Below are 13,164 nucleotides of genomic sequence, written 5' to 3' on the forward strand. Positions count from 1 at the left end.
AATAACTCCGTGGGAGAGACAAGAAGTGAGTAAAAAACACCCTAAATATGTTTAGAACTACAAATGAACTTTCTTCTGTCGATTCTTCTTTTTTTTTATGTCACAATTCCAACCCTCCTCCTTCCAAACTTCCAATGGCAATGTGAGAAAATGATGGGAACTAGTCTGGCCCTAATTCAGATTAATTGTGTTTTTTTTTTAAGTAGGCCAGGGAGGGATCAGCCAGCGGCGGCTTCCCACATGCGGGATTGATTTGCAGTCTGGACGCGGAGGGGAGGACTAGGCTGCCTGTTAGTGCTTTGATAAGGCGGAGCTTTACCTAGCATATACTTACAGATGACCTGTGGTTCTGGCGACGAATATGTAGCGAGGGCCAGCCGACTAGAGCATACAGGTCGCAGTGGCCATATCAAGAAAATTGACCTTTTCTTTACACTGTTGTGATTAAAGTACATTTCCATAATATCAGCTATCTACCATAAACGTCGAACAGGGATTGAACCCATGTGCTTCAGTTAACAAAAACAGATGACTTTGCACATCTATTTCATTCTTAGAATGTCAACATTGTGGAAAGTGGGAGTTGTGCAAAAGCTAATTTAACAAGTGAATACTCTCAAAAGAGAAGTTGGGGAATACTGTAGGACAGCAAACATGTAAAGTGCCTCTATCGTAGAGATACTTCCCCTTAATATAATAGTGGTGTTCAAATATTGATACAACATGACCTTTCTACAAAGTCCCCCAATGAATGTAAATTTTAATGGAATTTGAAGTCTTTCCTATAGAGGCACGGATGGGATTTGAACCCATGATCTTCGGTTTACGAGACCGACGCCTTACCACTTGGCCACCATGCCACTCTATGCTGGCCATATATATATATATATATATATATATATCAACATTCTGGAAAGTAGTAGTTGTGCAAATGTGAATTTGGCACACAAACTCAGTGGAGAAAGGACCTCATACATATATAGCATGCACTCCCCCTCTGAGCTTCCATCCCATTTCATTTGCAGATAAAACGCAATATCAATACAATGTACTTTATATATACACCACTCCATTGAAACTACAATGAAATGATAGCAGCAATTCTTAAAACAGGTACGGACAGGGATCGAAAACATGAACTTCAGTTTTTGAAAATGATGCCATAAAAGTTGGCAACCATGCCACTTCTGTTCTACTAACAGGGATTGAACACATGTTCTTCAGATTACAAGACCAAATGATTTAGCACATCTCTGTTTCCTGCTTAGAATTTCAACATTCTGGAAAGTAGAAGTTGGGTCTTTGCAAAAAAAACATGGAGAAGCTGAGGATTGAACCCAGGACCTCATACATGCAAAGCATGCACTCTACCACTGAGCTACAACCCCTTTCTTAGGAAAAAAATAATGGTTTCTTATTTTTTTTTATTTCTCCTTTATTATACCAGGTAAGCCAGTTAAGAACAAGTTCTCATACACAACTGCGACCTGGCCAAGATAAAGCAAAGCAGTGCAACACAAACAACAACACAGAGTTACACAAGGAACAAACAAGCGCACAGTCAATAACAAAATAGAAGGGGGACATTTTTAAAAAGGCAATAAATAGGCCATAGTAGCGAAGTAATCACAATTTAGCAAATGAACACTGGAGTGATAGATGAGCAGATGATGATGTGCAAGTAGAAATACTGGTGTGCAAAAGTGCAGAAAGTAAATAAAAACAACATGGCGATGAGGTAGGTAGATTGGGTGGGCTATTTACAGATGGGCAATGTACAGCTGCAGCGATCGGTTAGCTGCTCAGATAGCTGATGTTTAAAGTTAGCAGAGTTGCCAACTCCTCAGTAAGGAAAGTAGCTATTGGCTGTCCTAAAAGACGCTAGAAGTCGCTACATGACGTCATCACCTAATTTGCATAATTAGCCATGATCATGTAATTGTGATAGGACGCTGTTGGAGAGAGGAATAACTCCGTGGGAGAGACAAGAAGTGAGTAAAAAACACCCTAAATATGTTTAGAACTACAAATGAACTTTCTTCTGTCGATTCTTCTTTTTTTTAATGTCACAATTCCAACCCTCCTCCTTTATCCGGGCTTGGGACCAACAAAAGTGACCCAAAAGAGACACTCTGGCGGAGCAACTTAGTTTTTAATTGTATTTTTAATTGTATTTTTTTGTTTTTCAGTTTAGTTTTCTTAATTTGGTTTGGTTTTTAACCTTATGGTCCACTTAGGAGCCTACAACAAGTCACAGTAAAACATTAACATTTTAACCATAACATTTAAAATAAAATAAAATCTATACAAATCTACATTAACAATCTAAATGGACCAAAAAGAGACAATAGAGAAAACCTTCAATGGCAATGTGAGAAAATGATGGGAACTAGTCTGGCCCTAATTCAGGTTAATTGTGTTTTTTTTTAAGTAGGCCAGGGCGGGATCAGCCAGCGGCGGCTTCCCACATGCGCGATTGATTTGCAGTCTGTACACGGAGGGGTGAACATCTCCTGCTCGGGCTGCAGCTGGAAGGGACTGCTGCGCGAGGACTAGGCCTCCTGTTAGTGCTTTGATAAGGCGGAGCTTTACCTAGCATATACTTACAGATGACCTGGAGCCAGTGGTTCTGGCGACGAATATGTAGCGAGGGCCAGCCGACTAGAGCATACAGGTCGCAGTGGCCATATCAAGAAAATTGACCTTTTCTTTACACTGTTGTGATTAAAGTAAATTTCCATAATATCAGCTATCTACCATAAACGTCGAACAGGGATTGAACCCATGTGCTTCAGTTAACAAAAACAGATGACTTTGCACATCTATTTCATTCTTAGAATGTCAACATTGTGGAAAGTGGGAGTTGTGCAAAAGCTAATTTAACAAGTGAATACTCTCACAAGACAAGTTGGGGAATACTGTAGGACAGCAAACATGTAAAGTGCCTCTATCGTAGAGATACTTCCCCTTAATATAATAGTGGTGTTCAAATATTGATACAACATGACTTTTCTACAAAGTCCCCCAAATCCTATAGAGGCACGGATGGGATTTGAACCCATGATCTTCGGTTTACGAGACCGACACCTTACCACTTGGCCACCATGCCACCCTATGCTATATATATACATCAACATTCTGGAAAGATGTAGTTGTGCAAATGTGAATTTGACACACAAACTCAGTGGAGAAAGGACCTCATACATATATAGCATGCACTCCCCCTCTGAGCTTCCATCCCATTTCATTTGCAGATAAAACGCAATATCAATACAATGTACTTTATATATACACCACTCCATTGAAACTACAATGAAATGATAGCAGCAATTCTTAAAACAGGTACGGACAGGGATCGAAAACATGAACTTCAGTTTTTGAAAATGATGCCATAAAAGTTGGCAACCATTCCACTTCTGTTCTATACATGTACTGACAGGGATTGAACACATGTTCTTCAGATTACTAGACCAAATGATTTAGCACATCTCTGTTTCCTGCTTAGAATTTCAACATTCCGGAAGTAGAAGTTGGGTCTTTGCAAAAAAATCATGGAGAAGCTGAGGATTGAACCCAGGACCTCATACATGCAAAGCATGCACTCTACCACTGAGCTACAACCCCTTTCTTAGGAAAAAAAAAATGGTTTCTTATTTTTTTAAATTTCTCCTATATTATACCAGGTAAGCCAGTTAAGAACAAGTTCTCATACACAACTGCGACCTGGCCAAGATAAAGCAAAGCAGTGCAACACAAACAACAACACAGAGTTACACATGGAACAAACAAGTGCACAGTCAATAACAAAATAGAAGGGGAAAAAAATTAAAAAGGCAATAAATAGGCCATAGTAGCGAAGTAATCACAATTTAGCAAATGAACACTGGAGTGATAGATGAGCAGATGATGATGTGCAAGTAGAAATACTGGTGTGCAAAAGTGCAGAAAGTAAATAAAAACAATCTGGCGGTGAGGTAGGTAGATTGGGTGGGCTATTTACAGATGGGCAATGTACAGCTGCAGCGATCGGTTAGCTGCTCAGATAGCTGATGTTTAAAGTTAGCAGTGTTGCCAACTCCTCAGTAAGGAAAGTAGCTATTGGCTGTCCTAAAAGACGCTAGAAGTCGCTACATGACGTCATCGCCTAATTTGCATAATTAGCCATGATCATGTAATTGTGATAGGATGCTGTAGGAGAGAGGAATAACTCCGTGGGAGAGACAAGAAGTGAGTAAAAAACACCCTAAATATGTTTAGAACTACAAATGAACTTTCTTCTGTCGATTCTTCTTTTTTTTTATGTCACAATTCCAACCCTCCTCCTTCCAAACTTCCAATGGCAATGTGAGAAAATGATGGGAACTAGTCTGGCCCTAATTCAGATTAATTGTGTTTTTTTTTAAGTAGGCCAGGGAGGGATCAGCCAGCGGCGGCTTCCCACATGCGGGATTGATTTGCAGTCTGGACGCGGAGGGGAGGACTAGGCTGCCTGTTAGTGCTTTGATAAGGCGGAGCTTTACCTAGCATATACTTACAGATGACCTGTGGTTCTGGCGACGAATATGTAGCGAGGGCCAGCCGACTAGAGTATACAGGTCGCAGTGGCCATATCAAGACAATTGACCTTTTCTTTACACTGTTGTGATTAAAGTACATTTCCATAATATCAGCTATCTACCATAAACGTCGAACAGGGATTGAACCCATGTGCTTCAGTTAACAAAAACAGATGACTTTGCACATCTATTTCATTCTTAGAATGTCAACATTGTGGAAAGTGGGAGTTGTGCAAAAGCTAATTTAACAAGTGAATACTCTCAAAAGAGAAGTTGGGGAATACTGTAGGACAGCAAACATGTAAAGTGGCTCTATCGTAGAGATACTTCCCCATAATATAATAGTTGTGTTCAAATATTGATACAACATGATTGTTCTACAAAGTCCCCCAATGAATGTAAATTTTAATGGAATTTGAAGTCATTTCCTATAGAGGCACGGATGGGATTTGAACCCATGATCTTCGGTTTACGAGACCGACGCCTTACCACTTGGCCACCATGCCACTCTATGCTGGCCATATATATATATATATATATATATATATATATCAACATTCTGGAAAGTAGTAGTTGTGCAAATGTGAATTTGGCACACAAACTCAGTGGAGAAAGGACCTCATATATATATAGCATGCACTCCCCCTCTGAGCTTCCATCCCATTTCATTTGCAGATAAAACGCAATATCAATACAATGTACTTTATATATACACCACTCCATTGAAACTACAATGAAATGATAGCAGCAATTCTTAAAACAGGTACGGACAGGGATCGAAAACATGAACTTCAGTTTTTGAAAATGATGCCATAAAAGTTGGCAACCATTCCACTTCTGTTCTATACATGTACTGACAGGGATTGAACACATGTTCTTCAGATTACTAGACCAAATGATTTAGCACATCTCTGTTTCCTGCTTAGAATTTCAACATTCCGGAAGTAGAAGTTGGGTCTTTGCAAAAAAATCATGGAGAAGCTGAGGATTGAACCCAGGACCTCATACATGCAAAGCATGCGCTCTACCACTGAGCTACAACCCCTTTCTTAGGAAAAAAAAAATTGTTTCTTATTTTTTTAAATTTCTCCTATATTATACCAGGTAAGCCAGTTAAGAACAAGTTCTCATACACAACTGCGACCTGGCCAAGATAAAGCAAAGCAGTGCAACACAAACAACAACACAGAGTTACACATGGAACAAACAAGTGCACAGTCAATAACAAAATAGAAGGGGAAAAAAATTAAAAAGGCAATAAATAGGCCATAGTAGCGAAGTAATCACAATTTAGCAAATGAACACTGGAGTGATAGATGAGCAGATGATGATGTGCAAGTAGAAATACTGGTGTGCAAAAGTGCAGAAAGTAAATAAAAACAATCTGGCGGTGAGGTAGGTAGATTGGGTGGGCTATTTACAGATGGGCAATGTACAGCTGCAGCGATCGGTTAGCTGCTCAGATAGCTGATGTTTAAAGTTAGCAGTGTTGCCAACTCCTCAGTAAGGAAAGTAGCTATTGGCTGTCCTAAAAGACGCTAGAAGTCGCTACATGACGTCATCGCCTAATTTGCATAATTAGCCATGATCATGTAATTGTGATAGGATGCTGTAGGAGAGAGGAATAACTCCGTGGGAGAGACAAGAAGTGAGTAAAAAACACCCTAAATATGTTTAGAACTACAAATGAACTTTCTTCTGTCGATTCTTCTTTTTTTTTATGTCACAATTCCAACCCTCCTCCTTCCAAACTTCCAATGGCAATGTGAGAAAATGATGGGAACTAGTCTGGCCCTAATTCAGATTAATTGTGTTTTTTTTTTAAGTAGGCCAGGGAGGGATCAGCCAGCGGCGGCTTCCCACATGCGGGATTGATTTGCAGTCTGGACGCGGAGGGGAGGACTAGGCTGCCTGTTAGTGCTTTGATAAGGCGGAGCTTTACCTAGCATATACTTACAGATGACCTGTGGTTCTGGCGACGAATATGTAGCGAGGGCCAGCCGACTAGAGCATACAGGTCGCAGTGGCCATATCAAGAAAATTGACCTTTTCTTTACACTGTTGTGATTAAAGTAAATTTCCATAATATCAGCTATCTACCATAAACGTCGAACAGGGATTGAACCCATGTGCTTCAGTTAACAAAAACAGATGACTTTGCACATCTATTTCATTCTTAGAATGTCAACATTGTGGAAAGTGGGAGTTGTGCAAAAGCTAATTTAACAAGTGAATACTCTCAAAAGAGAAGTTGGGGAATACTGTAGGACAGCAAACATGTAAAGTGCCTCTATCGTAGAGATACTTCCCTTTAATATAATAGTTGTGTTCAAATATTGATACAACATGATTGTTCTACAAAGTCCCCCAATGAATGAACATTTCCATGGAATTTGAAGTCTTTCCTATAGAGGCACGGATGGGATTTGAACCCATGATCTTCGGTTTACGAGACCGACGCCTTACCACTTGGCCACCATGCCACTCTATGCTGGCCATATATATATATATATATATATATATATATCAACATTCTGGAAAGTAGTAGTTGTGCAAATGTGAATTTGGCACACAAACTCAGTGGAGAAAGGACCTCATATATATATAGCATGCACTCCCCCTCTGAGCTTCCATCCCATTTCATTTGCAGATAAAACGCAATATCAATACAATGTACTTTATATATACACCACTCCATTGAAACTACAATGAAATGATAGCAGCAATTCTTAAAACAGGTACGGACAGGGATCGAAAACATGAACTTCAGTTTTTGAAAATGATGCCATAAAAGTTGGCAACCATTCCACTTCTGTTCTATACATGTACTGACAGGGATTGAACACATGTTCTTCAGATTACTAGACCAAATGATTTAGCACATCTCTGTTTCCTGCTTAGAATTTCAACATTCCGGAAGTAGAAGTTGGGTCTTTGCAAAAAAATCATGGAGAAGCTGAGGATTGAACCCAGGACCTCATACATGCAAAGCATGCGCTCTACCACTGAGCTACAACCCCTTTCTTAGGAAAAAAAAAATTGTTTCTTATTTTTTTACATTTCTCCTATATTATACCAGGTAAGCCAGTTAAGAACAAGTTCTCATACACAACTGCGACCTGGCCAAGATAAAGCAAAGCAGTGCAACACAAACAACAACACAGAGTTACACATGGAACAAACAAGTGCACAGTCAATAACAAAATAGAAGGGGAAAAAAATTAAAAAGGCAATAAATAGGCCATAGTAGCGAAGTAATCACAATTTAGCAAATGAACACTGGAGTGATAGATGAGCAGATGATGATGTGCAAGTAGAAATACTGGTGTGCAAAAGTGCAGAAAGTAAATAAAAACAATCTGGCGGTGAGGTAGGTAGATTGGGTGGGCTATTTACAGATGGGCAATGTACAGCTGCAGCGATCGGTTAGCTGCTCAGATAGCTGATGTTTAAAGTTAGCAGTGTTGCCAACTCCTCAGTAAGGAAAGTAGCTATTGGCTGTCCTAAAAGACGCTAGAAGTCGCTACATGACGTCATCGCCTAATTTGCATCTGTAAGTATACGCTAGGTAAAGCTCCGCCTTATCAAAGCACTAACAGGCAGCCTAGTCCTCCCCTCCGCGTCCAGACTGCAAATCAATCCCGCATGTGGGAAGCCGCCGCTGGCTGATCCCTCCCTGGCCTACTTAAAAAAAAAACACAATTAATCTGAATTAGGGCCAGACTAGTTCCCATCATTTTCTCACATTGCCATTGGAAGTTTGGAAGGAGGAGGGTTGGAATTGTGACATTAAAAAAAAGAAGAATCGACAGAAGAAAGTTCATTTGTAGTTCTAAACATATTTAGGGTGTTTTTTACTCACTTCTTGTCTCTCCCACGGAGTTATTCCTCTCTCCTACAGCATCCTATCACAATTACATGATCATGGCTAATTATGCAAATTAGGCGATGACGTCATGTAGCGACTTCTAGCGTCTTTTAGGACAGCCAATAGCTACTTTCCTTACTGAGGAGTTGGCAACACTGCTAACTTTAAACATCAGCTATCTGAGCAGCTAACCGATCGCTGCAGCTGTACATTGCCCATCTGTAAATAGCCCACCCAATCTACCTACCTCACCGCCAGATTGTTTTTATTTACTTTATGCACTTTTGCACACCAGTATTTCTACTTGCACATCATCATCTGCTCATCTATCACTCCAGTGTTCATTTGCTAAATTGTGATTACTTCGCTACTATGGCCTATTTATTGCCTTTTTAATTTTTTTCCCCTTCTATTTTGTTATTGACTGTGCACTTGTTTGTTCCATGTGTAACTCTGTGTTGTTGTTTGTGTTGCACTGCTTTGCTTTATCTTGGCCAGGTCGCAGTTGTGTATGAGAACTTGTTCTTAACTGGCTTACCTGGTATAATATAGGAGAAATGTAAAAAAATAAGAAACAATTTTTTTTTTCCTAAGAAAGGGGTTGTAGCTCAGTGGTAGAGTGCATGCTTTGCATGTATGAGGTCCTGGGTTCAATCCTCAGCTTCTCCATGATTTTTTTGCAAAGACCCAACTTCTACTTCCGGAATGTTGAAATTCTAAGCAGGAAACAGAGATGTGCTAAATCATTTGGTCTAGTAATCTGAAGAACATGTGTTCAATCCCTGTCAGTACATGTATAGAACAGAAGTGGAATGGTTGCCAACTTTTATGGCATCATTTTCAAAAACTGAAGTTCATGTTTTCGATCCCTGTCCGTACCTGTTTTAAGAATTGCTGCTATCATTTCATTGTAGTTTCAATGGAGTGGTGTATATATAAAGTACATTGTATTGATATTGCGTTTTATCTGCAAATGAAATGGGATGGAAGCTCAGAGGGGGAGTGCATGCTATATATGTATGAGGTCCTTTCTCCACTGAGTTTGTGTGCCAAATTCACATTTGCACAACTACTACTTTCCAGAATGTTGATATATATATATATATATATATATCACAGCATAGAGTGGCATGGTGGCCAAGTGGTAAGGCGTCTGTCTCGTAAACCGAAGATCATGGGTTCAAATCCCATCTGTGCCTCTATAGGAAAGACTTCAAATTCCATGGAAATGTTCATTCATTGGGGGACTTTGTAGAACAATCATGTTGTATCAATATTTGAACACAACTATTATATTATGGGGAAGTATCTCTACGATAGAGGCACTTTACATGTTTGCTGTCCTACAGTATTCCCCAACTTCTCTTTTGAGAGTATTCACTTGTTAAATTAGCTTTTGCACAACTCCCACTTTCCACAATGTTGACATTCTAAGAATGAAATAGATGTGCAAAGTCATCTGTTTTTGTTAACTGAAGCACATGGGTTCAATCCCTGTTCGACGTTTATGGTAGATAGCTGATATTATGGAAATTTACTTTCATCACAACAGTGTAAAGAAAAGGTCAATTGTCTTGATATGGCCACTGCGACCTGTATGCTCTAGTCGGCTGGCCCTCGCTACATATTCGTCACCAGAACCACTGGCTATTTTGTTATTGACTGTGCGCTTGTTTGTTCCATGTGTAACTCATCGCCAGAACCACTGGCTCCAGGTCATCTGTAAGTCTATGCTAGGTAAAGCTCCGCCTTATCAAAGCATTCACAGGCGGCCTAGTCCTCGCGCAGCAGTCCCTTCCAGCTGCAGTCAGAGCAGGATATGCCCATCTGTAAATAGCCCACCCAATCTACCTACCTCATTGCCATATTGTTTTTATTTACTTTCTGCACTTTTGCACACCAGTATTTCTACTTGCACATCATAATCTGCTCATCTATCACTCCAGTGTTCATTTGCTAAATTGTGATTACTTCGCTACTATGGCCTATTTATTGCCTTTTTTATTTTTTTCCCTTCAATTTTGTTATTGACAGGCGGCCTAGTCCTCTTGCAGCAGTCCCTTCCAGCTGCAGTCAGGGAGATGTTCACCCCTCCCCGTCCAGACTACAAATGAATCCCGCCCTGGCTTACATTGCCATTGAAAGTTTTTTCTATTGTATCTTTTTGGTCCATTTAGATTGTTAATGAATTTTTTTATTTTTTATGTTATGTTTAAAAATGTTAATGTTTTACTGTGACTTGTTGTAGGCTCCTAAGTGGTTAAAAACCAAACCAAATTAAGAAAACTAAACTGAAAAACTAAAAAATACAATTTAAAATAGAATTAAAAACTAAGTTGCTCCGCCAGAGTGTCTCTTTTGGGTCACTTTTGTTGGCCCCAAGCCAACAAAGGAGGGCTGGAATTGTGACATTAAAAAAAAGAAGAATCGACAGAAGAAAGTTAATTTGTAGTTCTAAACATATTTAGGGTTTCAAAACATTGAAGGGGATTTTACAGGGCCCTAATGGACTACAGACATTGACAGTATCCTAGCCTAAAAACAAATGCTGAATGCACTGCCTAGATTTTGTGGGAAACGCACTGTCCATTATTGGATTTGATCAGGGCATGGCAGGTAAGCACTAACAAACTGCCTTTAGTCCAATAAAAAGACACAACATTATTAGGGTGATAAATAAAAGGCAGTTGCTCCACGCATGACACAAGAGGACCCTCTGCTGGAGCAAAACGCTTACAGCACCTGGTATTCCCAGGCGGTCTCCCATCCAAGTACTAACCAGGCCCGACCGACCCTGCTTAGCTTCCGAGATCGGGCACATTTAAAAAATGTATTTTTATTATATAAAAAACACACAATATTTACAACATTCAGACAACAATAAAATATGAACAATTCACCCTTTAACAAAATCAGAAAAAGAAAAAGTAAAACAATTATCCACTAAAACCAATTAATGAATAACAAGTTTTCCATTTGATAGAATTTCAATTAAAGTACTCACCCACACAGTTTCCTCCACCGTATCTATATATTATCTCTATCTTTCTCTAAAATACTCCTAAAAAAAACTCCACACTCACAATTTCCCCTTCATAATGACCTAAATTCCTTAATCTTATTGCATATCTAGCATGACTAAGGACAAAATTCACCAAATTAAAATTTAAAACTTTACTTTTCCCATTTAAACCAAAAAGAAACAACCTCCACTCCAGTAAACATCTCTTCTCCCCAATGTTTTACTTAAAGCCCTTTTAAAAACTCGTGAAAATCTTTTAACCTACTACATTCAACAAAAAAGTGCATAAAATGTTCCACCCCCGTACCACAAATATCACATTCTCTTTTAATATCCCTATAAATTTGATGTAAAACCACATTTGTAAAAATCCTATTATGTTTCAATTTAAAATCATTGTCTTCACATTCTATAGATTTATTTTACATTTACCTTCTTCCATATTGATTTCACATACATGTTTGCAAACACCCTAGACCACACTTTTTCCGAAGCAGTGACTTTTATCTCTTTTAAAATACATTTTCCATAAACCATTTTAAGTTTTAAACCTGACAAATCATGTTTCTCCCCATTACTTTCATAATATAAAACCGGTAAACCCCTATCACCTATCTGCCTCATCCCAGCCCTCATAAAATATTTACAAAACAACATATTATTACACTTTATCTTTGGATTTTAAAATATCGGCTGATTTAAAATATTTTCAAAAATAGTACATTCATAATAAATCTTTGGTAAAAACTGCCCCCAAGCCTCAAACACTTCTCTATAAAACAAAGGTATATTACCTAACATTTCCTTCTTCATACTCCTCAATAAACCATTGTCCCCAATCCTCCCAACCTCCTGCAAATACTCTTAAAAAAACATTTTCCACCCATAATCCAATACACCAAATAAATATTTCCGTACCATTTTTATTCCAATTGCTGTTTTCCTTACACTTAAATCTACCAACTTCAAACCCCCCTCCTCATAACCTGCAATCAAAGTTTTAAAGCTATTTTCACCCCCTTCCCATCCCATAAAAAAATCAACTAAAATCTTATTCATTTCAGATAAAACCCATTCTGGCATATCCAAAACGTTCATTACATAAATAAAAATTGACATCAACAATACATTTATTACAATTACTTTACAAAGACCTCCCCCTCCACATATTTACCACCTTCTTAACTTTATTTATTACACCACTCCATGTCAAATCCCTAGCTTCCATTTCCTTCACCCCTAAAAACACTCCTAACACCTTAAAATAATCTTTTACCACCTTAAAAGGAAAATTCCCCTCATTAATCTTACTCATTACTACTGACTTCTCCATGTTAACCTTTGCACCCGATGCCTGCCCATATACTTTAAAACACTCCATCACCCATTTTACACTTCCCTCATCTCTAACTGTTATAGTGGTATCATCTGCATATTGATGAATCAAACTAAAACGTCCTCGCTGAGTCTGTACACAATTTATAAGATGATCTTTTTTTAAAAATGCTGCTAAAGGTTCTACCGATAAAACAAACAATAAAGCTGATAAAGGGGACCCCTGTCTCACAGATCTCTCAAGAATAAAAGAATCAGTTAAAACCCCATTACACTTCACCCTACTTTTTGCCGCCTTATATAATACTTTTATTCATCCTATTATTCTATTACCAAAACCATATTTATCCATTACCCTAAACATAAAATCATGTTCCACCCTA

The 13,164-nt window shown here is 38.6% G+C and overlaps 7 non-coding genes across 7 annotated transcripts; 1 reads left to right on the forward strand and 6 right to left on the reverse strand.

Moving 5' to 3' along the window:
• Window positions 1-788: 788 nt before the first annotated feature.
• Window positions 789-860, reverse strand: trnat-cgu (transfer RNA threonine (anticodon CGU)). The gene has a single exon. It is a non-coding gene; the product is annotated as a tRNA-Thr (tRNA).
• Window positions 861-3,037: 2,177 nt separating this feature from the next.
• On the reverse strand, window positions 3,038-3,109 carry trnat-cgu (transfer RNA threonine (anticodon CGU)). The gene has a single exon. It is a non-coding gene; the product is annotated as a tRNA-Thr (tRNA).
• A 1,881-nt stretch (window positions 3,110-4,990) lies between these two features.
• trnat-cgu (transfer RNA threonine (anticodon CGU)) lies at window positions 4,991-5,062 on the reverse strand. Its single transcript has one exon. It is a non-coding gene; the product is annotated as a tRNA-Thr (tRNA).
• Window positions 5,063-5,529: 467 nt separating this feature from the next.
• Window positions 5,530-5,601, reverse strand: trnaa-ugc (transfer RNA alanine (anticodon UGC)). Its single transcript has one exon. It is a non-coding gene; the product is annotated as a tRNA-Ala (tRNA).
• Window positions 5,602-6,967: 1,366 nt separating this feature from the next.
• Window positions 6,968-7,039, reverse strand: trnat-cgu (transfer RNA threonine (anticodon CGU)). The gene has a single exon. It is a non-coding gene; the product is annotated as a tRNA-Thr (tRNA).
• A 465-nt stretch (window positions 7,040-7,504) lies between these two features.
• trnaa-ugc (transfer RNA alanine (anticodon UGC)) lies at window positions 7,505-7,576 on the reverse strand. Its single transcript has one exon. It is a non-coding gene; the product is annotated as a tRNA-Ala (tRNA).
• Window positions 7,577-9,551: 1,975 nt separating this feature from the next.
• On the forward strand, window positions 9,552-9,623 carry trnat-cgu (transfer RNA threonine (anticodon CGU)). Its single transcript has one exon. It is a non-coding gene; the product is annotated as a tRNA-Thr (tRNA).
• Window positions 9,624-13,164: the final 3,541 nt, after the last annotated feature.

This window comes from Oncorhynchus mykiss, chromosome 22, assembly GCF_057628025.1.
Source record: "Oncorhynchus mykiss isolate SJ-2025 chromosome 22, ASM5762802v1, whole genome shotgun sequence".
Lineage (NCBI taxonomy): Eukaryota > Metazoa > Chordata > Actinopteri > Salmoniformes > Salmonidae > Oncorhynchus > Oncorhynchus mykiss.